The sequence below is a fragment of the Dama dama genome, chromosome 12 (assembly GCF_033118175.1).
Source record: "Dama dama isolate Ldn47 chromosome 12, ASM3311817v1, whole genome shotgun sequence".
In the NCBI taxonomy this organism is placed as follows: domain Eukaryota; kingdom Metazoa; phylum Chordata; class Mammalia; order Artiodactyla; family Cervidae; genus Dama; species Dama dama.
The window spans coordinates 27,521,035-27,547,997 of NC_083692.1; the positions used below are offsets into that span (position 1 = coordinate 27,521,035).

The 26,963-nt window shown below is 39.7% G+C and overlaps 1 protein-coding gene and 1 long non-coding RNA gene across 7 annotated transcripts in view; one reads left to right on the forward strand and one right to left on the reverse strand.

Moving 5' to 3' along the window:
- Positions 1-3,829: 3,829 nt before the first annotated feature.
- LOC133066141 (uncharacterized) lies at positions 3,830-24,395 on the reverse strand. 2 transcript variants are annotated; one of them, XR_009695094.1, is made up of 5 exons: positions 24,199-24,395; positions 18,675-19,165; positions 8,329-13,096; positions 7,257-7,314; positions 3,830-6,566 (listed from the first exon to the last, which is right to left on the reverse strand). It is a non-coding gene; the product is annotated as an uncharacterized LOC133066141 (long non-coding RNA). The 2 variants fall into 2 exon arrangements; XR_009695093.1 differs by lacking the exon at positions 3,830-6,566 and having other exon boundaries at positions 7,248-13,096.
- Positions 24,396-24,649: 254 nt separating this feature from the next.
- The window catches only part of WDR89 (WD repeat domain 89), a 44,916-nt gene continuing 42,602 nt past the window's right edge, over positions 24,650-26,963 (forward strand). For 2 of the 5 annotated variants that reach the window (XR_009695091.1, XM_061156917.1), the window contains exon 1: positions 24,676-24,737. The gene's annotated coding sequence lies outside the window, so the exon portion shown is untranslated. Of the gene's footprint in view, positions 24,738-26,963 lie in introns of all 5 variants that reach the window. The other 3 variants (XM_061156915.1, XM_061156916.1, XM_061156919.1) reach the window with 3 other exon arrangements.

Below are 26,963 nucleotides of genomic sequence, written 5' to 3' on the forward strand. Positions count from 1 at the left end.
CTACATTTTAATTTTCCTTTAACAATGCTGTAGGAGGCATAACTTCCTCCTACAGTCAGTATCTGGAGGAGCAAGTTTTCCTGTGCTATTGCTGTCAATACAGACACCCTGTTCTTGGAGTTTCAGTTCAGTTCAGTTCAGTCGCTCAGTCATGTCTGACTCTTTGCGACCCCATGAATCGCAGCACGCCAGGCCTCCCTGTCCATCACAAACTCCCAGAGTTTACTCAGACTCATGCCCATTAAGTCAGTGATGCCATCCAGCCATCTCATCCTCTGTCATCCCCTCCTCCTCCTGCCCCCAACCCCTCCCAGCATTCTGCTTAGAGGCTGCTTTTTTCTAAAACAGGGATTGCAGCAAAGATTTCTAAATGATACAAGACATTTTAATGTAGCCATTTTAAGTGGCCATTTTGGTACATTGATTTTTGTTTGTTTGTTTATCACAACTTAATAAAACTTACTCCTGGTTTCATAAAAAATTAAAATATAACAGATACAAAGGGAAGAATAGAAGTCTTCCTCCCGGTCAAATAATTTCACTCCTCAGAAAAAAACCACTGTTGACCCTGTAGACTTTTTTTTAAATGTATACAATAGCATAAAAATCCCTTTGACAATTAAATAAAAATGAGCTCTACATACGGTTCTGTAGTTTTTTCATTTAAAAATGTGTATGAAGGATCTACCGAATTTTAATAGCTACATATTATAGTACTCGTCTTTAAAAAGTATTTATTTATTTGGCTACAATTAGTTGCAAACAGGCAGGATCTTCCATTGCAATACATATGCTCTCTAGTTGTGGTGTGCAGACTTAGTTTCTCTGTGGCATGTGTGGTCATAGTTCCCAGACCAGGGATGGAACTCATGTCCCCAGCATTGGAAGAAGAATTCTTAACCACTGGACCACCAGGAAAAAGTTCCATATTATTGTATTCTTGTAGCATAGTTTAACCAGTGTTCTATTTACAAATATATTGCTAGATTTTTAAAATTACATGGATACAGTGACTATCTTTGTATACACATTTTAATGCTTCTATGCAAAGTATAATTGACAAGTCAAAGTTTCTGTGAATTTTTTTGTGTTGATAGATGTCAAACTGCCCTTCAGATAGGTTATATAAATTTATAGCACCACTAAGAGTATATGCAAGTACCTGCTTCATATTCACTTTATTTTTTTCTTTGTATTTATTTTTTTTTTTGTATTTACAAGGTATCTTTTAATTGTATTATATATGAAATCACAGATATGGAAATATTATACAATATGAACTGCCTAAGATATACAATAGTACAAACCTTTAATTTCATGCAAATAATGTACCTGAGTTCCAATGTTATTAAGCAGGGATTGAGAACAGTTAAAGGAAAATTAGTTGGTGATAATGTGCCAGTCATAATTACAATGATGCATTTTATTTTAATGAGAAGACTGAACATTATTATATCTGAAAATTTTAAGCAGTTTCTCTATTTGATGTTTAAATTTAACATTGAAACATTCAATTATTTATTTATTTATTTATTTTCATTTATTTTTATTAGTTGGAGGCTAATTACTTCACAACATTGCAGTGGGTTTTGTCATACATTGACATGAATCAGCCATGGTCATATTCACTTTATAATGTGTACACTTTTGTTCTGTTTCAATATTTTTTTATCACAAATGTGAATCACCTTTTCAAAGTTCATAATTTTTCTAAAGAAGTGAGATAATTTAAATTCAGTCCTTTTCTTTTATGGCTATATTGTTTTTCTAAAACTATTGCTGAATCCACCATCTTTTATTCATTATTCTGAAACGTCATCTTTGTCATGTATTAGATTCCCTTTTAAATATCTGTCTCTTTCTGGATTCTTTATTCAGCTTCATTGATTTGCTTTTCTGATTGCCAAGAGTTTCAAGTACTGTGGCTATAACAGTTTAAAATTCTTGTAAAACTAATCCTTTATTAGTTCTTTAAAAGGATTTTTCCATCTACTCTCCTATTTTTAGAAGAAGTTTGGGGGGCAGTCAGATCTTTTTATTGTGGTAAGCTATACATAGAACTTACCATTTTAACTGTTTTTAAGTGTACAGTTTTGTTGCGTATATTCACATTTTGTGCAACCATCAACACCACTCATCCCTGGAATCTAGGCATATTCTAATAACACTTGTTCAAGTTCCAAAACATAATGTTGTTGATATTCTGGTTGTTATTATATTCAGTGTATAGATTCATTTACATAGAAACACTATTTTTACAACATTAAGTCTTTCTAACCAAGCTCAATGTTTTTCCATCTCATTCATTCATTCAACACTAACTTAAACATCTATGGAGTGCCTATTACACCAGGAATTCTACTAGGCACTAGAGATACAAATATAACTACAATACTGTATCTGTTACTATGTTGGTTGTTGACTGAGTGACTAAGTCGTGTCTGACTCTTTCAATCCCATGGACTGTAGTCCTTCAGGCGCCTCTGTCCAGGGGGTTAAATCCAGTAGGAGAAAGAGAGACTAAGCAAACAACTGTACATGTAAAATTGTGAAGCTTTAAGGGAGAGATAAATAGTGGGCCTATATTAAGTAATTTGATCTAAACTTGGGGGTCTGGGCTGTCTTCCCTGAAGACGTGACAATCAAACTCACTCAGATCATACTCAAATATACTCAAATCATCTTCAATATCCTCCAACTGGCTTCAAACAGGCCCAGAACATTTCTGAGGTTTTCCCCTGAGTATAAAATCTCTTAAATAGTAATATATGGTATCTTCTTTTCATTTTCTTTTTTTTTTAATTGGAGTATAATTGCTTTACAATGTTGTGTAAGTTTCTGCTGTATAATGAAGTTACTTTCTAACTGGGTCTTTTCTATTTATGGGAAAGCTATTGAACTTGTATATTAAATTTGTAAATAACTGCCTTTGGGATTTTTAACTGTTTTTGAGGGGACTCATTCTCTTTTTCTTGTACATTTTGCCCCAGCCAGTAAGATAGGAATGTCTGCCAAAACTTCCATTCTTTGGGAAGTTTTAGGGAGATGCTGCTGTCTTCTCTTCACCTCTGTGAATGCAAGAGTGATTTATCTATTTGGTGAGATGGTGAGAATATGACATCTACATTAAATATAATTAATAAGTGAAAGGTGACCCATCTCTTTTGGCTCTTGATAGTCAATGAGAAAGGCAGATCCCAGTCCACTCTGCAGCAGGCTGGTTCACATACTTGCTTTGTTGACATAGCTCTCCTGCTATAAACAGGATGCTTGAGTTCCACACACTGTGTAACTTCACTGTGTAAAACTGTTAGACCAAGAAAAAAATTGGAAATTATTTTTTCATTCTTATATCTTGTATTTTCAACTATTTTAAAATGCAATTAAAAACTTAATGGAAAATAAAATACTTAATGGTGTCAGCCTGGAGAGTTTGATTAAAGAGCATTCTGTCCATGAAGTACTTATTATTCACCAGATCTAACAGTCACCAAACTTGATTGATTGCACATTCATCATAAAAAAGTTTTAAGTATCTATTGCTAAACTTTACTTAATAAATTATCCACATGTACTATTATAATGTCCTTTGTACTACAAAATATACATGGAATTGAAATTGCTAAAAGATGAGATTTCTAAAATAATTTTTACTTTACTTATTAATGATTCTCAAATATTTCTGTCAGCAATAATTATTATAATTCCATTTTTAAAAAAATCTTAGTTTAATATTTTGAATATAAAGCATCTTGAAAGTTTTGTTCTACTTTCAATTTATTTCACTTCTTGGTTTTAATGTCTATAATGTAATAAAAACTCATTTGAAAATAAGACCCTGATGTTGGGAAACATTGAGGGCAGGAGGAGAAGGGGACAACAGAGGATGAGATGGTTGGATGGCATCACTGACTCAATGGACATGAAAGAAAAGAAAGAAAGAAAGTGAAGTCGTTCAGTCAAGTCTGACTCTTTGAGACCCCATGGACTGTAGCCTACCAGGATCTTTGTGACCCAATGGACTGTAACCTATCAGGCTCCTCCATCCATGGGATTTTCCAGGCGAGAGTACTGCAGTGGGTTGCCATTTCCTTCTCCAGGGGATCCTCCTGACCCAGGGATTGAACCCAGGTCTCCTGCATTGCAGGCAGACACTTTACCGTCTGAGCCACCAGGGAAGCTCAAACTTGAGTTTGGGTAAAACTCTTGGGAGCTGGTGATGGACAGGGAGGCCTGGTGTGCTGCAGTCCATGGGGTCGCAAAGACTTGGACACGACTAAGTGACTGAACTGAACTGAATGTATAAAAAACATACCTCAAAAAGGTACTAAGATTTAAAAGGAAGTGGTACAAAATCAGGATTCTCATTTTTTCTCACATACATCCTAATTATGAAAAGGTTTTTGTTGAAATTCCACTAGAAATATCTATCTTCCCTAATGTCAGTCAGATGTATATTTGTATCTGACATATGGATTAAGTATCTACTGTCACTCTTCATTTGGAAAATTTTCAAACAAGTTTGACAGTTCTGTTTCCCAGTATCAGCATACTTGAATTTTTATAGATGACAAACAAATCTTTTCAGCAATAAAGTCAGAGGATGATAGAAGCATTGCCAAACATGTTTTCAAACTGTACTTGTTTTTGATAAGCAGTTACTTTCCCATTCATTGTTAAAAGGTCACTGTTACCTTGAAAGAACAGATAAAGTGTTCCTTTTTTCTGTTCCCCAAAATATCTGCCAACATTGCATTTTACACAGAGTCACTTGTCAGCACAGGGACAGGAAATTCGAAACTTTCCTTTTAGTAAAAGAAAAATGTGAAACTCATCTTCACTTTGGCCACTTTGTCTCTGTTGTATTCAATTTTCTTATGCTCACTCTACAGATAATTAAAAAATACTGTAGAGATCTTACACTGAAATTTTTATGTATTTTTTATTAAAATAGATGATATCCTATAGAAGTTCATACAGTCTGGCGCCAACTTCCCTGTCGTTGTAACTTATCAATGAAGAATCCAATGATTTGATTTCACATGTGTCTATTAGCACCGTAACCAGGTTCCAGAGAATTAATTTATCCTGGTGAAATCAGTTGCTCCACTAAGAAAATCAGTTTTGTTTTCCCATGTAAAATTGTTTTATTAGCAAAGTCATTTATTATTGAAAACATAACCTCTCTGGAATATCTTTTAATGGCTGAAGAGAAATAGTTCTTCCTATATTTCATCCTTAACTCAGAATTTAACAAACACCATAAGCTGAAACAAATGAGAAACACTTTCATCCAAATGAACCAGAGCCCCCCACACTGCATAATTTGTTTCAATACTTGAATCTTCAACTCTGCACAATGTTTTCTATACATATACACTTTAGTATATGTTATCTGAATAATATATTTGTCTTTTTTTTTTTTCATTTATTTTTACTAGTTGGAGGCTAATTACTTTACAATATTGTAGTGGTTTTTGCCATACATTGACATGAATCAGCCATGGATTTACATGTGTTCCCCATCCTGATCCCCCCTCCCACCTGTATTTGTCTTTTAAAAATTTTTTTATTTTAGCTATTTTAACTGTTGCAGGAAAGATATATTTCTCCAGTTACTGGTATTTTTGTCTTGTATTGTCTTCCATTTTTAAGTAAGAAACCTCAGAAGTAAGAAAACTTAGAGATCTAAACATTTACCACTTAGTTTAGTGCAATTGTATAAAGTATTACATGTCACATAATTTTAAATATCATTCCAAAGATTGTTGAGATTTAGCTTCATATTCTGGATGTACGAATACTGTTTTTATATTACCATCAGCTAATACCTCAATCCATTACAGCCACTAAGGCAAGATTCATTTGCTAAAAAAGTGGATAGAAATCTGTATTTCAAATAGTCTTTCTCTTGTTTTTAATTATTATTTTTTTGTTGTTGTTTGCACTGGGTATTCACTGCTGAGTGTGGGCTTTCTCTAGTTGTGGCAAGCAGAGGCTATTCTTCACTGCAGTGCATGGACTTCTCATTGCAGCGGCTTCTCTTGTTAAGCTCAGGCTCTAGGTGCACGGGTTTCAGTAGCTCTGCAGTGTAGGCTCAGTAGTTGAGATGCGTAGGCTCAGTAGTTGAGATGCGTAGGCTCTGGAGCACAGGCTCAGTAGCTGTGGTGTACAGGCTTAGTTGCTCCACAGTACATGTAATCTTCCCGGACCAGGGACTGGACACATATCCCCTGCATTGGAAGTTGGTACAGTCTTATCCCAAATAGTCTTCCTTTGAGTTTCTAATTCTTTTGGCTGACTTGTTAGGTCTCACTTAAAAAACTGTCATTTTTATCACATGTTTTGGGTAAGAAGAGGTTGTCCTGAGAGGAGGAAAAACCTAGTCCTTCCATTTGGTTATTGTTTTTGCTTTTACTATTGATCTTTTGGTCTTGTCTTCTTTGCATGACTGTTTTAACATCAAATGCTTTATTATCTCAGGTCAGGTTATCAAGAAGTAGAGTCTGAGATAAAGATTCTCGTGCCAGTCAATTTTGGAGAAACTGAGGGATGTCAGATGAAACCTATAAGGCAGTGCAGGAAACAGAACAGCACAGGGGAAGCGGTTCAGCAAAGATGTGGGTTTACCTGAAGTTTATCCCCAGTCTGATCCTACAAAAAGCTCCAATGCATGGATGGCACCTTGGAGTTGTGTGTGTCACCTCTAAGAAAAGAGGCAAGACTTTTATATCCCCTTATCATTGAGTCATTGGCTATAGGCCACCTGGGGTTGGGGGTAAGAGGTTGGTGGTAATTTCTAATCTCCCTGATTAGGTAACTCCCATCATTTAAGAACAAGCCTGCCAAGCAGAAGGGTATAGCTATGAGCTGTGAGCAGCCAAGAGTCACAACATATGAGGAATGCAATGACCAGTAAGGAGGATCTTGGCAGGGTACCAATATCCATTTTATGAGGTTAGTTTAGCTAAAACTAGGTGTCATGACTGGTAAATCTTTTACTCTACCACTGTACAATGTGTCACGATGTCCTGAAAAGGAATAATAAACACAAGAGGGTGACAGTTGTGGGATTCCTGCTTGTGTTGGTAGATACCCAGTACCTTATGTGACCATCTGACCTTCAGACTGAGCAATGATGAAAGTGACATTCCACAGGTGAGTAAAAATTAACCTATTTTCAGACAAAAAAAGAAACAAATACAAGTTCTAATATTTTCTTTCTGAACCTCAGTAAGTCACCTTGCAAACTCTACCTTGGAGATCACCGTACCAGACTCTAATGCCCAGGCCGATAAAACAAGGACATGAGACCTAGGAAACAAGTGATAGAAAAAGCTGGTATTATACATCCTTTTACCTCCCCTTTTAGTGTCTTTTTTCTTTTGTGTATGCCCTGTCCTATGTTTGCCTGCTGTTTTCATACTGTATATCTTCAGGCTTGCCAGAAACTCTCATTTTCAGCACAGCCTTTCCTTTTATTTTAGCACAGCCTTTCTAAATAAAAAGTTTCTATAAATCAAAAAAACCCCACAATGATCCAACAAGGAAATGAGCATGGAATAATTCACTGAAATATAAACACACTTACAGATATTTCATGGAGATCAAGTTTGGCAGTACCAATCGAAATGTAAAATGCATATCCTTTGACCCAACAATTCTGTTTTTAATTTATGCAAAAGATATACTTGTGTATGTGCATAGAGGCATGAACAAGGATATATGCATATGTGGATTTGCAAATATATAAAACAGAGCAACTCTTACTACTTTTTGTTTTGGAAAATATGTTTTTCATACAATATTATTTATATTACCATGTAATGTGTTTAATGTTACTTTTTAAGTAAATATTTTAAATTTTTATTTTAATTTCAAATATAGTATAGATGTCAATGAATAATGCACATACACAAAAACTTTCTGGGGTCCTAGATAATTGTTAAAGAGTATAGAGAGGTCCTGAGACCAGAATGTTTGAGAACTCTAGAAGGTCTAGAACTGTCTAGAGAATGCAGTCTTCTTCATCCACCTTTTCTCTCTCCTCTCTCCTTCAGCAGTATCATATTCCTTCTAGTACACAGAGATTTGTGTTATTCCCTCTACTTGAAGAGATGGAACTCTTTGTATTCACTACAGTACTCAGCAGTGCTTTGCATGTAATGGAAGTTCAATGAGTATTTTTCCAATAAGTATTTGCTGAATTAAAAAACGAATGTTGGTCTCCCACATTTCTTCTAAATCTGCCCTCCTTTTCAAATTTATCTTTGACTCTTTTTTCATTATAGGTAGCCATTGACATATCTCTCTTTTTCCTTTCATTACCTTAACTTCTCAGATTAAGAGCATCTCAGCAAGCTCTTCACTTCTCTTTTCACTTCAGCAAGCTCCATGCCAAGTGTGGTGACTGCTATGGGTGAGAGCGTGAAAAGAAAATAGGCCAGGAATTCAGTTTTGCCTCTTGCTGACTTATATACCAAGGTTCCTCGGGTATTGGTAGTGTTCTATTACTCTTGCTCAAGAACCCGCAGAATCTCTGTTTACCAGCTCAGGTATAAGCACCTTTGTTTGTGTTTATGCTCACAACTTTATCCCACTTACCAACCTTATCTCCCATGAATTCATACCCTCTCTCTTCATACAGGCTTCCACATGCTCTCTCCCAATGACAGATTTTTTGTACTGGCTAATCTCACTGCCTAGCTGGATATTACTCATATTTTAAACCCAGTTTAGTTTCCATTCAGTTCAGTTCAGTCGCTCAGTCGTGTCCGACTCTTGGCGACCCCATGAATCGCAGCATGCCAGGCGTCCCTGTCCATCACCAACTCCCAGAGTTTACTCAAACACATGTCCATCGAGTCAGTGATGCCATCCAGCCATCTCATCCTCTGTCGTCCCCTTCTCCTCCTGCCCCCTCCCTCCCAGCATCAGGGTCTTTTCCAATGAGTCAACTCTTTGCATGAGGTGGCCAAAGTATTCGAGTTTCAGCTTCAGCATCAGTCCTTCCAATGAACACCCAGGACTGATCTCCTTTAGGATGGACTGGTTGGATCTCCTTGCAGTCCAAGGGACTCTCAAGAGTCTTCTCCAACACCATAGTTCAAAAGCATCAATTTTTCAGCACTCAGCTTTCTTCACAGTCCAACTCTCACATCCATACATGACTACTGGAAAAACCATAGCCTTGACTAAATGGACCTTTGTTGGCAAAGTAACGTCTCTGCTTTTTAATATGCTGTCTAGGTTGGTCATAACTTTCCTTCCAAAGAGTAAGGGTCTTTTAATTTCATGGCTGCAATCACCATCTGCAGTGATTTTGGAGCCAAAAAAATAAAGTCTGACAATGTTTCCACTGTCTCCCCATCTATTTCCCATGAAGTGATGGGACTGGATGCCATGATCTTAGTTTTCTGAATGTTGAGTTTCCATAGTCTCCATCAAATCTGCAAGTACCTTCTTTTATTCCTGTATCATCATAGCAAACATGTACCTGGCCAAGTGTCAAGCTCTGGACTAGACACTGGTGACAAAAGTCAAATTAAACACAATCCCTGTATCCAATAGGGAAGACTGACATGACCATAATAAATACTATGTTCTAAGCATGTGTGTGTGTGTTGTAAAATGTGTTATCTCATGTAATGCTCAACACAAACATATTATGTCAGTTGCCTTACTTCTTACTTTCTTGTCTAAGAAATGAAGCAAGTGGATGTTAAATGGATGTGTCACCTGTTCTGTCATGTATCTAGCAAGTGCTAGAGTCTTCGACTCCCAGCATTGGAGTTTTTAGTTATTATCTTATGATACTTTCTGAGTGAAACAGAATCAGAGTGTTAAGGGCAAAGTGGTTGGGGAGCAAGGAAGAAAAAGCCTTTTTTTCTGGGAGGGATGGTTGGGTAGGAACTGTAGGAGAGAGTTACATGATGTCCTTCCATATGGTCACAAAGGGCCCAAACATACAAACAACCATCACCAAGAGCATGAAGCTATGAATGAGGCACAAACTTGGGCAAGTTGTTGCTACTTCTCTTAGATTCTCATAGAATAGGTCACTGTCTATACTTTCATTCACACATCAAATTCACTGAAGTGAGTTTATTTTTTATGCATCTGTTTCTATCATTAGACAGTGCAGTGAGGATGAATAAGGTATCATATTCATCTTTTTATACCCACTTGCTCACAGTAGGTGCTCCATACATGCTCTTAAAGGAGTTAGTGACTAGAGTGCAGGATGTGTAAGGCTGAGGAGAAAGGGGTGGTAAATGAAATCAGAAGGTAGATGGAGCTTGATTTTAAAAAGCATGCTCTGGGATTTAAGGCTTATTTGTAGGTAAAAGGAAGCATGGAAGCAAAGAAGGTTTTTTGTTAACAGTACATACACTTTCCCAAAGTAATACAAGTCTATAGTTTTAAAAAGACATTGTACCGCCATAAAAAAGAATGAAATAATGCCATTTGCAGCAATACACGTGGACCTAGAGATTATCATACCAACTGAAGTAAGTCAGAGAAAGCTAAATACATGATATTATTTATATGTACAGTCTAAAAAAATGATACTGATGAACTTATTTACAAAACAGAAATATACTCACAGACATTGAAAACAAACTTATGTTTACCAAGGGAAGAAGAGGAGAGGGATAAACTAGGATTAACAGATATACATGATTACATGTAAAATTTATCTATAAACAGAAAGGACCCACTGTATAGCACAGAGAACTATATTCAATATCTTGTAATAACCTATATGGAAAAGAATCTGAAAAAGAATATGTGCTATATATAATATGTATATATTGTATATATATAATTGAATCACTTTATTATACACCTAGAACATTGCAAATCAACTATAATTTTTAAAAAAAGAATAGTACTAAAACAAAAAATAGTACTAAAACTCTTTTACAATTAAAAGAGTAGTTCCCTGCTCTGCTCCCAGTGTTGTTCACTAGGCAAATGTCCTCAATTCTTGTTTACTCGAATTTACAGCCATATCTTTAAACAATGTTCTTAAATAGCTATTTTTAAAATTTTAGACACTGACTTCCCAGCATGATGGATAAGGACTCTTTCTGCCATGGTTCACTCCCTCATTACTGTGAATGCATGTTCACCCTGCATCAGTTCAGTTCAGTTCAGTCACGTCCAACTCTTTGCAACCCCATGAACTGCAGCAAGCCAGGCCTCCCTATCCGTCACCAACTCCCAGAGTTCACCCAAACTCATGTCCATTGAGTCAGTGATGCCATCCAACCATCACATCCTCTGTCATCCCTTTCTCATCCTGCCCTCAATCCTTCCCAGCATCAGGGTCTTTTCAAATGAGTCAGCACTTTATATCATGTGGCCAAAGTATTGGAGTCTCATAGTACTTGTTATTAGCTGAAATTACACTATATACTTTTAAAATATAAATTATACTTCTAGTGTCTTCCCACCAGAAAGTAAACTGTGTGAAGACAGGCACCTTGTTTTAACACTACAAACTCCAGGAGGTAAACTATACTGAGTACATAACAGGTGATCTATAATATTTGTTAAATGAATGAATCAACTCATATTAAGGAGAAACATTTTCTAAATAAAGCACATTTTATGTAAATTCCTGGCCATAATAGGTGTAGTACTTTATATTGCTTTTGCAGAGTGGTTTCCATGTCTCACTTTTTATTCTCCAGTTTCCTAATCATGCCCAGAGGCCTCTTTGTACAGAAGAAAGGATCATAATGGCAACCATTTCATGTTATAGTCATTTACCTCTATTTCACCATCTATCTACCTAAAGATCAGACAAAACTTTGAAGTCCTTGCTTTTCCTTATCTCTTTTATCTGTGTGTGTGTGTGTGTGTGTGTGTGTGTGTGTGTGTCAGACAAAACTTTGAAGTCCTTGCTTTTCCTTATCTCTTTTATCTGAGTGTGTGTGTGTGTGTGTGTGTGTGTGTGTGTGTGTGTGTGTGTGTGTGTGTGTGTGTGTGTGTAGGGTGGTGGCTGTGCTTGGTCTTCTTTGCTGCTTGGGCTTTTCTCTAGTTCCAGCTCGTGGGGCTAGTCTCCAGTTACAGTGCATGGGCCTCTCACTGTGGTGGCTTCTCTTGTGGCAGAGCATGGGCTCCAGGGCCCTCAGGCTTTGGTAGCTGAGGCTCAGGCTCAGTAGTTGCGGCTCCCAGGCTCTAGTGCACAGACTCATTAGTTGTGTTCTAGACTTACTTGCGCCACAGCATGTGGGATCTTTCTGGATCAGGGGTTGAACCTGTGTCTCCTACATTGGCAGGCAGATTCTTCACCACTGAGGCACCACGGAAGCCCACCCTTCCTTATCTTAGCTGACCAAATAGGCAGTCAAGGCATTTACAAAGAGGGAGATTTGTTTTCTCCCGCACAGAGCACTCTCTCAGAGGTGCGGGACAAAGGACATAATTCAGCTCACTTAGTCCTGGTATTTATAACTTTGCTCTTTGAAAGAAACCATTTGCTTCCCTTCACTGTTCATGCTGCTCTAAGTACAGTCAAATACATGATTTGAAATATGCATTTTCTTAGTATGGAAGATTTATAGGAAAAATTAATACTTGCTACAAGTTTAAGTGGGAAATAATTACCAAAGTCTTCAGTTTTGTAGTACAACCAACAACTACCATGCTATTGTTCAGCTGCTAAGTTGTGCCCAACTCTTTGCAACCCCATGGACTGCAGCACGCCGGGCTCCTCTGTCCGCCACTATCTACCGGAGTGTGCTCACATTCATGTCCACTGAGCTGGTGACGCCATCCAACCGTCTCATCCTGTGCTGCCCCTTCTCCTTTGCCTTCAATATTTCTCAGCATCAGGGTCTTTTCCAACAAATAAGCTCTTTGAATCAGGTGGCTGACGTACTGGAGCTTCAACATAAGTCCTTCCAATGAATCTTCAGGACTGATTTCCTTTAGGATTGACTGCTTTGATCTCTTTGCTGTCCAAAGGACTGTTCAAGAGTCTTCTCCAGCACCACAGTTTGAAGGCATCACTTCTTTGGTGCTCAGCTTTCTCTATGGTCCAACTCTCACATCTGCATGACTACTGGAAAAACCATAGCTTTAACTATATGGAAAAGGAAAGACATACCCATTTCAATGCAGAGTTCCAAAGAATAGCAAGGAGAGATCAGAAAAGCTTCCTCAGTGATCAGCGCAAAGAAATAGAGGGAAATAATAGACTGGGAAAGATTAGAGATCTCTTCAAGAAAATTAGAGATACCAAGGGAACATTTCATGCAAAGATGGGCACAATAAAAGGCAGATATGATATGGACCTAACAGAAGCAGAAAATATTAAGAAGAGGTGGCAAGAATACACAGAAGAACTGTACAAAAAAGATCTTCATGACCCAGATAATCACGATGGTGTGGTCCCTCACCTAGAGCCAGACATCCTGGAATGTGAAATCAAGCTACTGGAGGTGATGGAATTCCAGTTGAGCTATTTCAAATCCTAAAAGATGATGCTGTGAAAGTGCTGCACTCAATATGCCAGCAAATTTGGAAAACTCAGCAGTGGCCACAGGACTGGAAAAGGTCAGTTTTCATTCCAATCCCTAAGAAAGGGAATGTCAAAGAATGCTCAAACTACCACACAATTGTACTCATCTCACATGCTGGGTAAAGTAATTCTCAAAATTCTCCAAGTCAGGCTTCAGCAATACGTGAACCATGAAATTCCAGATGTTCAAACTGGTTTTACAAAAGGCAGAGGAACCAGAAATAAAATTGTCAACATCTGCTGGATCATAGAAAAAGCAAGAGAATTCCAGAAAAACATCTATATCCGCTTTATTGACTATGCCAAAGCCTTTCATTTGTGGATCACAATAAACTCTGGAAAATTCTGAGAGATGGGAATACCAGACCACCTGACCTCCCTCTTGAGAAATCTGTATGCAGGTCAGGAAGCAAGTTTGAACTGGACATGGAACAACAGACTGGTTCCAAATGGGGAAAGGAGTACATCAAGGCTGTATATTGTCATCCTGCTTATTTAACTTCTATGCAGAGTACATCATAAGAAACGCTGGGCTGGATGAAGTACAAGCTGGAATCAAGATTGCCAGGAGAAACATCAATAACCTTAGATATGCAGATGACACCACCCTAATGGCAGAAAGTGAAGAAGAACTACAGAGCCTCTTGATGAAGGTGAAAGAGGAGAGTGAAAAAGCTGGCTTAGAGCTCAACATTCAGAAAACTAAGATAGTGACATGCGGTCCCATCATTTCATGGTAAATAGATGGGGAAACAGTGGAAACAGTGGCTGACTTTATTTTTGGGGGCTCCAAAATCACTGCAGATGGTGACCCATGAAATTAAAAGACGCTTACTCCTTGGAAGGAAAGTTATGACCAGCCGAGATAGCATATTAAAAAGCAGAGACATTAATTTGGCAACAAAGGTCCATTTAGTCAAGGCTATGGTTTTTCCAGTAGTCATGTATGGATGTGAGAGTTGGACTATAAAAAAAGCTGAGCACCGAAGAATTGATGCTTTTGAACTGTGGTGTTGGAGAAGACTCCTGAGAGTCCCTTGGACTGCAAGGAGACCTAACCAGTGCATCCTAAAGGAGATCAGTCCTGGGTATTCACTTGGAAGGACTCATGTTGAAGCTGAAACTCGAATACTTTGGCCTCCTGATGCAAAGAACTGACTTATTGGAAAAGACTTTCATGCTGAGAAAGATTGAGGGCAGAAGGGGACGACAGAGGATGAGATGGTAGGATGGCATCACCGGCTCGATGGACATGAGTTTGAGTAAACTCCGGGAGTTGGTGATGGACAGGAAGGCCTGGCGTGCTGCAGTCCATGGGGTCACAAAGAGTCAGACACGACTGAGCGACTGAACTGAACTGAACTGATTATATGGACCTTTGTTGGCAAAGTGATGTGTCTGTTTTTTAATACAGAGGTTTGTCATAGCTGTCTAGGTCTGTCAAACATAGCTTTCCCTCCAAGGAGCATCTTTTAATTTCATGGTTGCCATGATCATCTGCAGTGATTTTGGAGCCCAAGTAAATAAAGTCTGTCACTGTTTCCACTTTTCCCCTTTCTAGTACCATGAAGTGATGGGACCAGATGCCACGGTCTTTGTTTGTTTAATGTTGAATTTTAAGCCAGCTTTTTCACTCTCCTCTTTCACTCTCATCAAGAGGCTCGTTAGTTCCCCTTCACCTTTTGCCATTAGAGTGGTATTGTCTGCATATCTGAGTTTGTTGATATTTCTCCCAGTAATCTTGATTCCAACAGCTTGGCATTTTGCAAAATGTACTCTGCGTATAAGTTAAATAAGCAGAGTGACAATATACAGCCTTGTCGTATTCCTTTCCCAATCTTGAACTAGTCAGTTGTTAGATGTCTGGTTCTAACTGTTGCTTCTTGACTCATATACAGGTTTCTCAGGAGACAGGTAAGGTAGTTTGGTACTCCCATCTCTTTAAGAATTTTCCAGTTTCCCAAAGAAAGCCAATGCCAAAGAATGTTCAAAGTACAGTGCAACTGTGTTCATTTCACATGCTAGGAAGGTTATGCTTAGAATCCTTCATGCTAGGCTTTCACAGTATGTAAACCAAGAACTTCCAGATGTATAAGCTGGGTTTAGAAAAGGCAGAGAAACCAGAGATCAAATTGCTAACATTCGTTGGATCATGGAAAAAGCAAGGGACATCCAGAAAAACATCTACTTCTGCTTCACTGACTACACTAAAACCTCTGACTGTGTGGGTCACAATTACCCTGAATAGATTTTCAATTTTGGAATTTAAGGGTGAGAAAATGCTAATTAATTAGATTAATATATTCATGACTGAGACTTTATTTATTCCTTTCCTCTTTTAACCTTTCACTTCATTAGCCTGAGAGCAATCATCTGTAATCATTTATAATCATCTGATTACAAACTGATGACTCTCAAGTCAAGCTTCTGACTCTCATTGTGACTCTGTATTCTATCACCATCATCACAACATATTTCTTTAAAAAGAAAACTTGACTTTACTGCAATGTGATATTATTGCTCAGATATTAAGATGCTGGCAATCATGATGAGATCCATCTTTACAATTCTTGGCACAACTTAGGATTTTGTGTCATCTGGTATGGAAATTTATTTATTGTAATATAAAGCTTAGAAAATTAAATCCAACTTCCTAGTAAATATTTTTCTAGGATAGTGATGAGAGAGAATCAAACTATATGTAAATCCAAAAATGGGTAGACAATGAGTGGGGTTACCAGTGGAATTTGAGTCTGAGGGCTAAAATTTCCAGAAATCTTTCAAAAGAAAACAGATGGTGTTCCTATTTCTTTTACAGCTCAGATGAATAATTTTGTATTATACCATCATATAAACCAACTGGAAATCACATGAAAAAAAGAAAAATCCTAAGGATATGATATGAGCCAATGAGTCTGTATTTCACATAAGTTCATATCAATTGTCACTTTATTACTGCACTCTACTCTGCTTTGATTTACTTCATCATTTAAACTTTGATTCCACTTCTTGGCTGTTGTATACTGCTAGTGTTATCATTAAATTTTTTTCTTTCAAGGATAATTTTTAGCAACTAAAGGGCTCAGCAAACATCTTTTTTATCATCCTTCCTAGAATCAGAGCAAGTGGTATAAATGGACCAAATGCTGGAATTTGAACCAGTAGCTCCAGAATGGCTATACTGTGGCAAGCACTGTGGGATGTACTTTATTTACATTGTGTTAATTCTCATAATCTCATTGAAAGGAGTATATTGTCACCTGATGAATAATTTGAAGTTTAGAGAGATTAAATAACTTCTTCAAAATCATACAGTTTTGAGTAATAGTCCTTATTAAAATATTTGCTTATTTCAGTTATATTTGGTGGGGGAGTCATCATTTAGAGATACAAAGGGTCCTATTTACAAATGAAATGACTTGCTTATAAATAATCTGAGAGGAGATGTGGTGGGAAAGTGGGTGAGAACATAGAAAGAAGTTTAGCCATCAGTTAAGTTGGGTGATAGGGTCATATACATAATGGTTCATGATACCATTATTTTTCTACTTTTGTGTAAGATGGAACTTTCCCACACTGAAGTTTTTAAAAGTAAGTAGCCTGGAATGTAGAATTACAATAGAAAAGAAAGTGTAAATGTGTAGTTGAACCACAAAGAAGGCTGAGCGCTGAAGAATTGATGCTTTTGAATTGTGGTGCTGGATGAGACTCTTGAGAGTCCCTTGGACTGCAAGGAAATCAAACCACTCAATTCTAAAAGAAATCAACCTTGAATATTCATTGGAAGAACTGACACTGAAGCTGAAGCTCCAATACTTTGCCCAACTAATGTGAAGAGCCAACTCACCAGAAAAGACCCTGATGCTGGGAAAGATGGAGGACAGGAGGAGACGGGGGTGACAGAGGATGAGATGGCTGGATGGCATCAGTGACTCAATGGACATGACTTGGAGCAAACTCCAGGACATAGTGAAGGGTGCTGCAGTTCATGGAGTCGCAAAGAGCTGACAGACACAACTTAGCGACTGAACAACATATCTGTAGTAGTGTTCACCTTAGCAATTCAAGAACTCTTTCAGCTGTATCCTTTTAGAGCTGATCTGGAGGAAGAGCCCTGGATCAACTTTAACGTGCATGGGTAAATGGGTACTTTCATAACTTATTTAATAAAGAAGTGATGAGAATTCCCTGGCAGTCCAGTGGTTAGTACTTGGCACTTTCACTGCTGGCCCAGGTTCAATCTCTGGTTGGGAAAGTAAGATCTTGCAAGCCTGGCAACACAGTCAAAAAAGGAAAAAAATTTTTTTTCAAAGTAATTATTAAGATCCTAAGCTGCTCCTGTTGATCCTAACCACACCTCTATAATAAACTATGGTCCTAATTCTTAGTTAAATAGAAGATCCAAGGACCAGTTTGTCAAATACTCCAGTCTGTCTTTCTTCTCTTGACTCCATTTAGTGTGCTATTTTATTTTACTATTTGTTCATTCTTTTTAACTTCAAAGTAGCAGGAAGAAAACAAACAGCGTTAAACCAGTCAATTCACCACCTTTAAGCAGCTCTGTGGAGAGGTTTTCTGGAGGTAGGTGGTGTTTTTGGACAATATAATTATCAGTGGCAGTACCAGCTCTGCTTCTTCTGTAACTGTCAGCTGTCTAAAGGGGTTACAGGAAAGTCCATCTTAACACTGAAGGAATTAAAATACCGTCACTATCTTGAAAAATTGGCATGGTGACTGGAGTAAACCAACTGGCACCTGTTACAGGACGTTCTAGTCACCACTCCACCCTGTGGCTTCAAGGGTAACGTTGTTGACATTTTCAAAAGCTCCAGAGCTGGTAGCTTACCAGGAAGTCCTTCTCATACAGAGGCAGATATGCCTACAGGTGGGCCTTATTTATTGGGAAACCTCTGTGATTCAAGAGTTGGGCAACATATTCCTGGTGCTAGGGAATCAAGCCAAAGGCTTCAAATGTAGGCTGTCAGGCCAACATCTCAAGGAATAGCCAAAAAGGCAGGAAGTTAGAGAAACAGGCTGGAATGGAGTTTGAAGGCAGAGCCATTCCTTTTAGACGCATTTTACCAGAGAGTGGAAATGGAATTGATTTGTATATCCCGTGTGCTTATACTAACCCTCTTACCAAAATACAAGACACAACGGCAAACATGAAAGTGAAGTCACTCAGTCGTGTCCGATTCTTTGTGACCCCGTGGACTGTAGCCCACCAGGCTCCTCCGTCCATGGGATTCTCCAGGCAAGAATACTGGAGTGGGTTGCCATTTCCTTATCCAACGGCAAACATAGTTTCCGGGAATGAGTTCCAAGCCTGAACTCCAACTCTCAAAGATCTGAAGTTCTTTATCTGTGTGCTGCCATGAAGGTATTTTGTAGATGTAATTACTGTTCAATATCAGTAGACTTTAAATAAAGGTTATTCTAGATAATCTGGCCAAGCCCAATTCAATTAGTTGAAGGGTTTTCAGAGCAGAACTGAGGTTACTAGGAAGAAATTCTGGCTGTGGATTGCAACTTCAGCTCATGCCTGAGAGTTCCAGATTCCTTCTCCTGACACACTGCTCCACAGATTTCAGACGTCTTCTAGCCAGCCTCCACAATTGTCTAAGTCAATTCCTTGCAAAAAAAAAAAAAAAAAAAAAAAATCCTTAATATATATCTCCGACTGGTTCTGTTTCTCTCATTGAGCCTTGGTATAGTGATTGAGCCTGAATATTTGCAAATAGTATTATGTGTAATTCAGACTTCACATTTTAACAATAGCAAATAAAAATATTTTTGTGTATATATAGCAGTGACAGATTTTATTTTCTTGGGTTCCAAAGTCACTGCTGATGGTGACTGCAGCAATGAAATTAAAAGATGCTTGCTCCTTGGAAGGAAAGTTATAACAAACCTAGAAAGTGTGTTAAAAAGCAGAGACACCACTTTGCCAACAAAGGTCCATATAGTCAAAGCTATGGTTTTTCCAGTAGTCAGCACAGATGTGAGAGTTGGACCATAAAGAAGGCTGAGCCCCAAGAATTGATGCTTTTGAACTGTGGTGCTGGAGATTAGACTACAAGGAGATCAAACTAGTCAATCCTAAAGGAAGTCAACCTTGAATATTCATTTGAAGGACTGATGCTGAAGCTCCTATACTTTGACCACCTGATGCAAAGAGCCAACTCACTGGAAAAGATCCTGATGTTGGGAAAGATTGAAGGCAAAAGAAGAAGGGGGCAGCAGAGCATGAGGTGGTTAGATAGCATCACCAACTCAACGGACATGAATCTGAGCAAACTTCAGGAGATAGTGGAGGAGAGAGAAGCCTGGAATGCCACAATCCATGGAGCCACAAAGAGTTGGACAAGACTTCATGACTAAATAACAGGAGTGAGACTATGTGTGGAGTGTATGTATATGTGTGCTCTTTTGACTAGGCTTGACCTTCAGCCCCATGTCCTTCCTTGCAGTGTTCAAGAATCCTTTAGCAAGAATCCTGCTAAGGCAGTTAAACCAGAATCACCCTCTCTCAATATCTGATTGAGTGCCTCACCCCTCATTATCCCCCAGGTGATGTCGGATTACACCTACCAACTTTTAGTAAGAACTGTTGAGTAATGTAGCAATAATCCCCCCTAACCCTGATATTTCCTCATAGTAAACTTCCACCCACTGCCCACCTATCCCCTGGCTATAAATTCCTGCTTTCTCTGTTGGACTCAGAATTGACTCTAATCTCTCTCCCTTTTTACAGAACCCTACCACAGTACCTACCTTGAAGAAAGTCTGCCTTACCTTCTTAAAAAGTGTCATGAATAATTTTTTTCTTTAACACTTCAGACTTTTTTGATCATGTATTTCTCAATAACTTTTTTTACCACTGATACATATGTAAACATATACATATATGTGGTTGGGTTTCAAAGTTTATCCTGCTATATCATGTTAAAAATTTAAAAAAATACATATATATAAAGAAAAGTGTTATGAGATTCCCACTGTCCCTACCTACTATCCAGCGAAACCACAGCCAAGGGAATAGGCTTGGCCAAATCAGCAGGGAGAGAAAACCCTGGTGAGACTGATTCTAGTCTGGCATGGTGAAGAGAAATGAGAGGTGTAGAATAAGTGGGAGGCCCCCGGCGCCCCACCACCCCTTTCCCTGTGAGGGGGTGGGGTGGGGTGCACCGCCTTTGCAGGCCACCAGTGAAATATTCTGATCATTTTTTCACTGACCAAGTGAGGCGCGGGGGTGGGAGTGGGGTGGGGGAGGGGCGTGTGCGGCAGTGGCAAGCCCTAAGGGGCTCTCATTTCTGGCGCCAACTGCCCCGCCGGGGACAGTGCCAGGTGGGGAGTTTGACGGGGCCGCACACCTGCAAATGGTGTCCTAAGGCGAGCTCAGGGAGGGCAGAAACCTCCCGTGGAGCAGAAGGGCAAAAGCTCGTTTGACCTTGATTTTCAGTACGAATACAGACTGTGAAAGCGGGTCCTCACGATCCTTCTGACCTTTGGGGTTTTAAGCAGGAGGTGTCAGCAAAGTTACCACAGGGATAATTGGCTTGTGGTGGCCAAGCGTTCATAGTGACGTTGCTTTTTGATCCTTTGATGTCAGCTCTTTCTATTATTTTGAAGCAGAATTCACCAAGCGTTGGGCTGTTCACCCACTAATTGGGAACATGAGCTGGGACTAGACTATCGTGAGACAGGTTAGTTTTATCCTACTGATGATGTGTTGTTGGCATGGTAATCCTGGTCAGTAGGAGAGGAACTGCGGGTTCAGACATTTGGTGTATGTGCTTGGCTGAGGGGTCAACGGGTCGAAGCTACCATCTGTGGGATTATGACTGAATGCCTCCAAGTCAGAATCCCACCCAGGCAGAACGTTATGGCAGCACCGGGAATCCTCGGTTGGCCTCAGAATCCTCAGCTGGCCTCGGACAGCCAGTCCCCTGCCATCCCTGCCGGCGGCCTGCCGCCCGCGTCCCTCGGTGCACAGCATGGCGTGCCCCGCTGTGTGTTGGGACCAGGTCATGCATTAGGACCAGGTCCGGTGCAGAAAGCCTTTCGTCCTGAGACATGGGGCATGGCCAGAAAGGCGGCCGCCCCCTTGCCTGTCACCACCGCAGGTTTGTGGGCAAGCTGGTGTTAAACCATTGGTAGATGACCTGCTTCTGGGTTGGGGTTTCATATGCAGCAGAGCAGCTCCCTTGCTGTGATCTATTGAAAGTCAGTCCTGGACACAAGGGTTTGAAAAAAGGAAAAAAACAAAAACAAAAAAAGATTTTTTAAAAAAGTGTTGATATTAAAAAGTAAACACAGGAACTGTCCCTGGTGGTCCAGTGGCTGGGACTCCACGCTCCCGATGCAGGGGGCCCAGTTTGACCTGGTCAGGGCAATAGATCCCGTGCACTGCAACTAAAAGATCCCTCCTGTCATGACTAAGACCCAGGGCAGCCAAATAAATAAACAAATAAAAAAATAGTTTCAAAAAGTAAACACAACCAGGGATTGTAATATTCATTTCCTGTATCTCAAAAGTCATCCTGCACTTCTGTTACTTTGAGGTCATTTCTTAAAACGATTTCCCAACAGATGGTGTACAAAGATGATTCCTGGGTTAAAGGGAAGTAGTGGTGACTGCTGCAATTTCTATTTTTAAATTCTCAGTTTAAAAAAGAAAAACTATTCAAGATGTTTCTCTTTAAATGGAACACTTTGAGAGCTTCCAAAATACTCCAAAAAAGTGAACACTTAGGACAGTTAATACAGATCAGCCAAATGTGCCCAGGATTCAGTTATTCAGTTGATTTGTCACTCTGCTGAACCATGCTAACCATAGTAGCAGTCTTGATATCTGCAGTTTTTATTCTTAGTAATACAAATTTAATAAGTATCCCAAATGGATCACTGATTTAAAATAGGGGGCAAAAGGAAAAATATTTTCAAAATGTTAGTTAATGGAAGGCATTAAAACTAACAAATTTACATTTTTGTCTGATGGTGATTTTCATACCAATATATTTCACTGAGTACATCATATCAAATATTTAAAGGAAAAACACAGTGGTGGTAATACTCTGTTTGGCTCTTTATGTACTGAGAACTATAGGAAAAAAAAACACTTATGTTTCTCATGTTTCATTTACAAAGAAAATGTGAGATCTTCTGTCATCATTTACAAGACACAAAAAATTGTAAAACAATTATTTCCAAGCATCAGTCATAAAAGCAGTTTCTGCTTGGCTTAAATCCTCTGAATTGTACTTAATTTTTTGTCCAGCAACAAGCCCTGTTTTTTCTTACAGGTATGAATGTTTGTATTACATATTAAATAGAAAAAAAAATGCTGAAAAGGGCCACTCAGAAAAGCTTTTGATATTTACAGATTTTCACTTTTGCTAAACACAAAGCAATGAAATATTACTAAATGTGCTCACAGACATGAAAGGAGTTCATGATTCAATAAAACCAAGGAAGTGAAATGAAGTCACTCAGTCGTGTTCAACTCTTTGCAACCCCATGGACCTAACACGCTCCTCCATCCATGAGATTTTCCAGGCAAGAGTACTGGAGTGGGTTGTCATTTCCTTTGCCAGAGGATCTTCCCGACCCAGGAATCGAACCCGGGTCTCCCACATTGTAGGCAGATGCTCTACCATCTGAGCCAGCAGGGAAGTCCTAAAACCAAGGAAACTCTGCCTTAAACCAGCATGTTTCTATTAAGACTGAAAATGGACCTCATAATACAATCTTGAATAATATACAGTGTGTGTGCGCTTCCTGAAATTGGTCATGTTTGACATTTTAACTACAGCATTATTTTCCTATCAACACAGTAGCCAGTTCTGCTTTTTATATCAACACTTGATTTACGTAAACAGACAAAATAGTATATATAACTGTCAAGTTTAAAGCACTTTTCAAATATTGTCGAGCGAACACGAACATGAAAATCAAATACCATTTTGCTGTAAAAGCAAAAAAACCAAGACTTTTACTATCCACTTTGTATGTTAATAACGAACATCTCTCAGAAGGCTTCCCTGGTGGCTCAGTGGAAAAGAATCGGCATGCAATGCAGGAGACCCGGGTTGGATCCCTGGGTTGGAAAGATGCCCCGGAGGAGAGCATGGCAACCCACTCCAGTATTCTTGCCTGGAGAATCCCATGGACAGAGGAGCCTGGCGGGTTACAGTCCATAGGGTCGCACAGAGTCAGACATGACGGAAGCAACTAAGCAGCATCAGCAGAGGCACAGTAGTTAAATGTTTTAAATACTAGTATTTATCTTTACATACATTAAGTCCTTCTAGTTTTCCTAAGTGTCCTTTGGCTTTAATACTCCTGATAAGCGAAATGATAAGAAAGACAATGGAAAACAAGAAAACCACAGTAACTATCAGCGGTTGTTAACATGGAAGAAGTAGCAACAACCACATTCAAAGCTATGGGACACTTGCGCCCAGGACTACAAATCCCAGGATTGCCTGGGGTGGACGCGGAGCTACGTTCAAATTGATAACTTTTTCAGCCAATGACACAGCCAAGTCAAAGACCGCGAAAAGGCCTGATTGCTCTGCGTTCCAACACTGAAGTGATTATTTACAAGTTCTGAGTGTATGTGGTGTTTCAGGGCCCCATTCGAACTACTAAGTATTTCTCACCCGCAGAAACTTCCTGGTCAGCGTCCCAGTTGTCTACCCGAGTCTGGCTCGGTGGCAGTCCTAGCGTCTAAACTCTGAAAGGAACTCACGTCGCCCTCTTTCAAACGGAAGGACCCAGTCGCCCGAGGAAGAGGCGGAACTCGCTTTCTTCTTGCCCTTTCTTGGACACGCCGCCAGGAGACTTACGCCTTCGTTACAACCAATGAGTCATTAAAACTTCCGCTAACGGAACGTACCTCCGTAACGTAAAGGGCGACGTTTCCCGTCCCTATACGGAAGCTGGGCCTACGTCTGCGCAGATGTCTAGCTTTCGTCCAATCCGGAAAGAGGTCAACTCCCGGCGTTTCTTCTCACCTCCCCGCCCCACCTCTGTCCCCTCCCCGGGCAATGGCCCGCCTCTCTACTGTTGACCAATCCTCTGCGGGCTCCTTTGCGCGTTTATCCAATCAGAGAGTTGGAGGGTGGAGTTCCGGTCGTCCGCTCGGCTCCGAGTCTGTGCTCCAGTTCGTTCCCGAACCAGTCGTGGGCTTCACGGTCAGGTATATTTTCCAGGCCTGGGGTGGTTAAGGTTCTTGGGATGGGCAGCTATCTTGACGGTCGGCGACAGTGCCAGTTGACTCTAGAAAACCGAAGTCGCTGAGCCTGTAGCTCTAGGGGCAGAGGGAAATTAGGGGAGGCGGTGAGAGGAGGGAGCCACGTGTTGGGACTTCTGGTGCAGTGATCCGAGCCCCTGGGTCATACCCATGCCGTCACTGCCCCGCCGACCTTCTGAGGGTTAGGTTGGTGTCGCCGAAGCCGTCCTGTTTGGGTAAAAACTAGGCGCCTGTTTGTCAAGTGTTCAAGGAGGGGTGGCTGGGACCTATTTTTCGCCTACCCGCTCTCCTTCCCCTCACATTCTTTCCTACCCACCTCCTGGGTTGGTTAATTTTCGGGTCAGAAAAGCAGATTCTCCTCTGGGAAGAGACATCCTGGAGTATATAGTACGAACTGTGAGACTAGCTGCTCTGATAAGCCCTTTACGTGTATTATGTCATTTAATCCACAGCAACACCTTAGAAGGGTAGATACTCATTTTCCTGCGGAGAAACACATTACTCGTCTACGTGTTCTCTTCAGCTTCTTTCTAACCACTTGCGTGTGACCTTAGGTTTCTATGCACGTAAAATTAAAATATGGTATTGCTTGTAAAATGTTGGTCTTGTTTTCTTTTCTAACTTGAAGTTATTTTAGAAGTTAATATAACTTCTAGACGTAGATCGGTTGCTGTTGTCGAGGTAAAATAACCTAGTAGAAAGACATCGGGGTAGGAGCCATTTACTAACCTTTAACTGGGCAAATCAACCTCGCAGCCGCTGCTTTTTCCACTGCAGAATTGAATTCAGTACCAGACGTGACTGCTTCCTAGAGTTGTGAGGATCAAATGAGATAATGAATATAAATTCCTGATGTTAGCTACATAGGACTCTTTGTGCTTTTCAATTTCTTTCCTGTGGAAGCTAGACTACCTTTAATATGCAATATATAATATATTTAAGATATTATATACACACACACACAATGGATAACATGCAGCCTAGTACCACTTGAGTTGAAATACCTCTTAAGCCTATGTGGCCCACTTAGCTGCTTATCCAGGGTTCAGGATTTTATTCCCTATGAATGCAGAAGTGGTACTTGTCTGGTTTGTATTCTTATCTTACACTGCTGTAGACAGCATAAAGCAAAAATAGTTCAGCTCATTTAACTGCTTTTCTGAGTTCTGATTACTTCTGGAGACTCTGAGAGGAAGTCCCATTTCTTTGCTTTTTTCAGCTTCTAGTAGCCAGTATTCCTTGACTTATGGCTCCTGTATTTTAAAAGCACATCTCTGAAATCTGTGTTTCTGTGATCTTATCACCCTCTGCCTTCCTCTTAATGGGATATTTGTGTTTACAAATAGGTCCCACCTAGATCAGTCAGTTAGTCACTCATTCATGTCCAACTCTTTGCAACCCCATGGACTGCAGCACACCAGGCTTCCCTGTCCATTACCAACTCCCAGAACTTGCTCAAACTCATGTCCATCAAATCGGTGATGGCATCCAACCATCTCATCCTCTGTCTTCCCCTTCTCCCCTCTTCATTGTTGCCCAGCATCAGGGTCTTTTCCAAGGAGAAAGTTCTTCACATCAGGTAGCCAAAGTATTGGAGTTTCAGCATCAGTCCTTCCAATGAATATTCAGGACTGATTTCCTTTAGGATTGACTGGTTGGAGCTCCTTGCAGTCCAAGGGACTCTCAAGAATCTTTCCAACAACACAGTTCAAAAGCGTCAGTTCTTCAGCACTCAGCTTTATAGTCCAACGCTCACATCCATACATGACTACTGGAAAAACCATAGCCTTGACTAGACGGACCTTTGTTGGCAAAGTAATGTCTCTGCTTTTTAATGTGCTGTCTAGGTTGGTCATAGCTTTTCTTCCAAGGAGCAAGTGTCTTATAATTTCATGGCTGCTGTCACCATCTGCAGTGATTTTGGAGCCCCACAAAATAAAGTCTGTCACTGTTTCCATTGTTTCCCCATCTATTTGCCTTGAAGTGATGGGACCGGATGCCATGATCTTAGTTTTTTGAATGTTGAGTTTTAAGCCAGCTTTTTAACTTTCCTCTTTCTCTTTCATTGAGGCTCTTTAGTTCTTTGCTTTCTGCCATAAGGGTGGTGTCATCTGCATATCTGAGGTTATTGATGTTTCCCCCGGCAATCTTGATTCCAGCTTGTGCTGCATC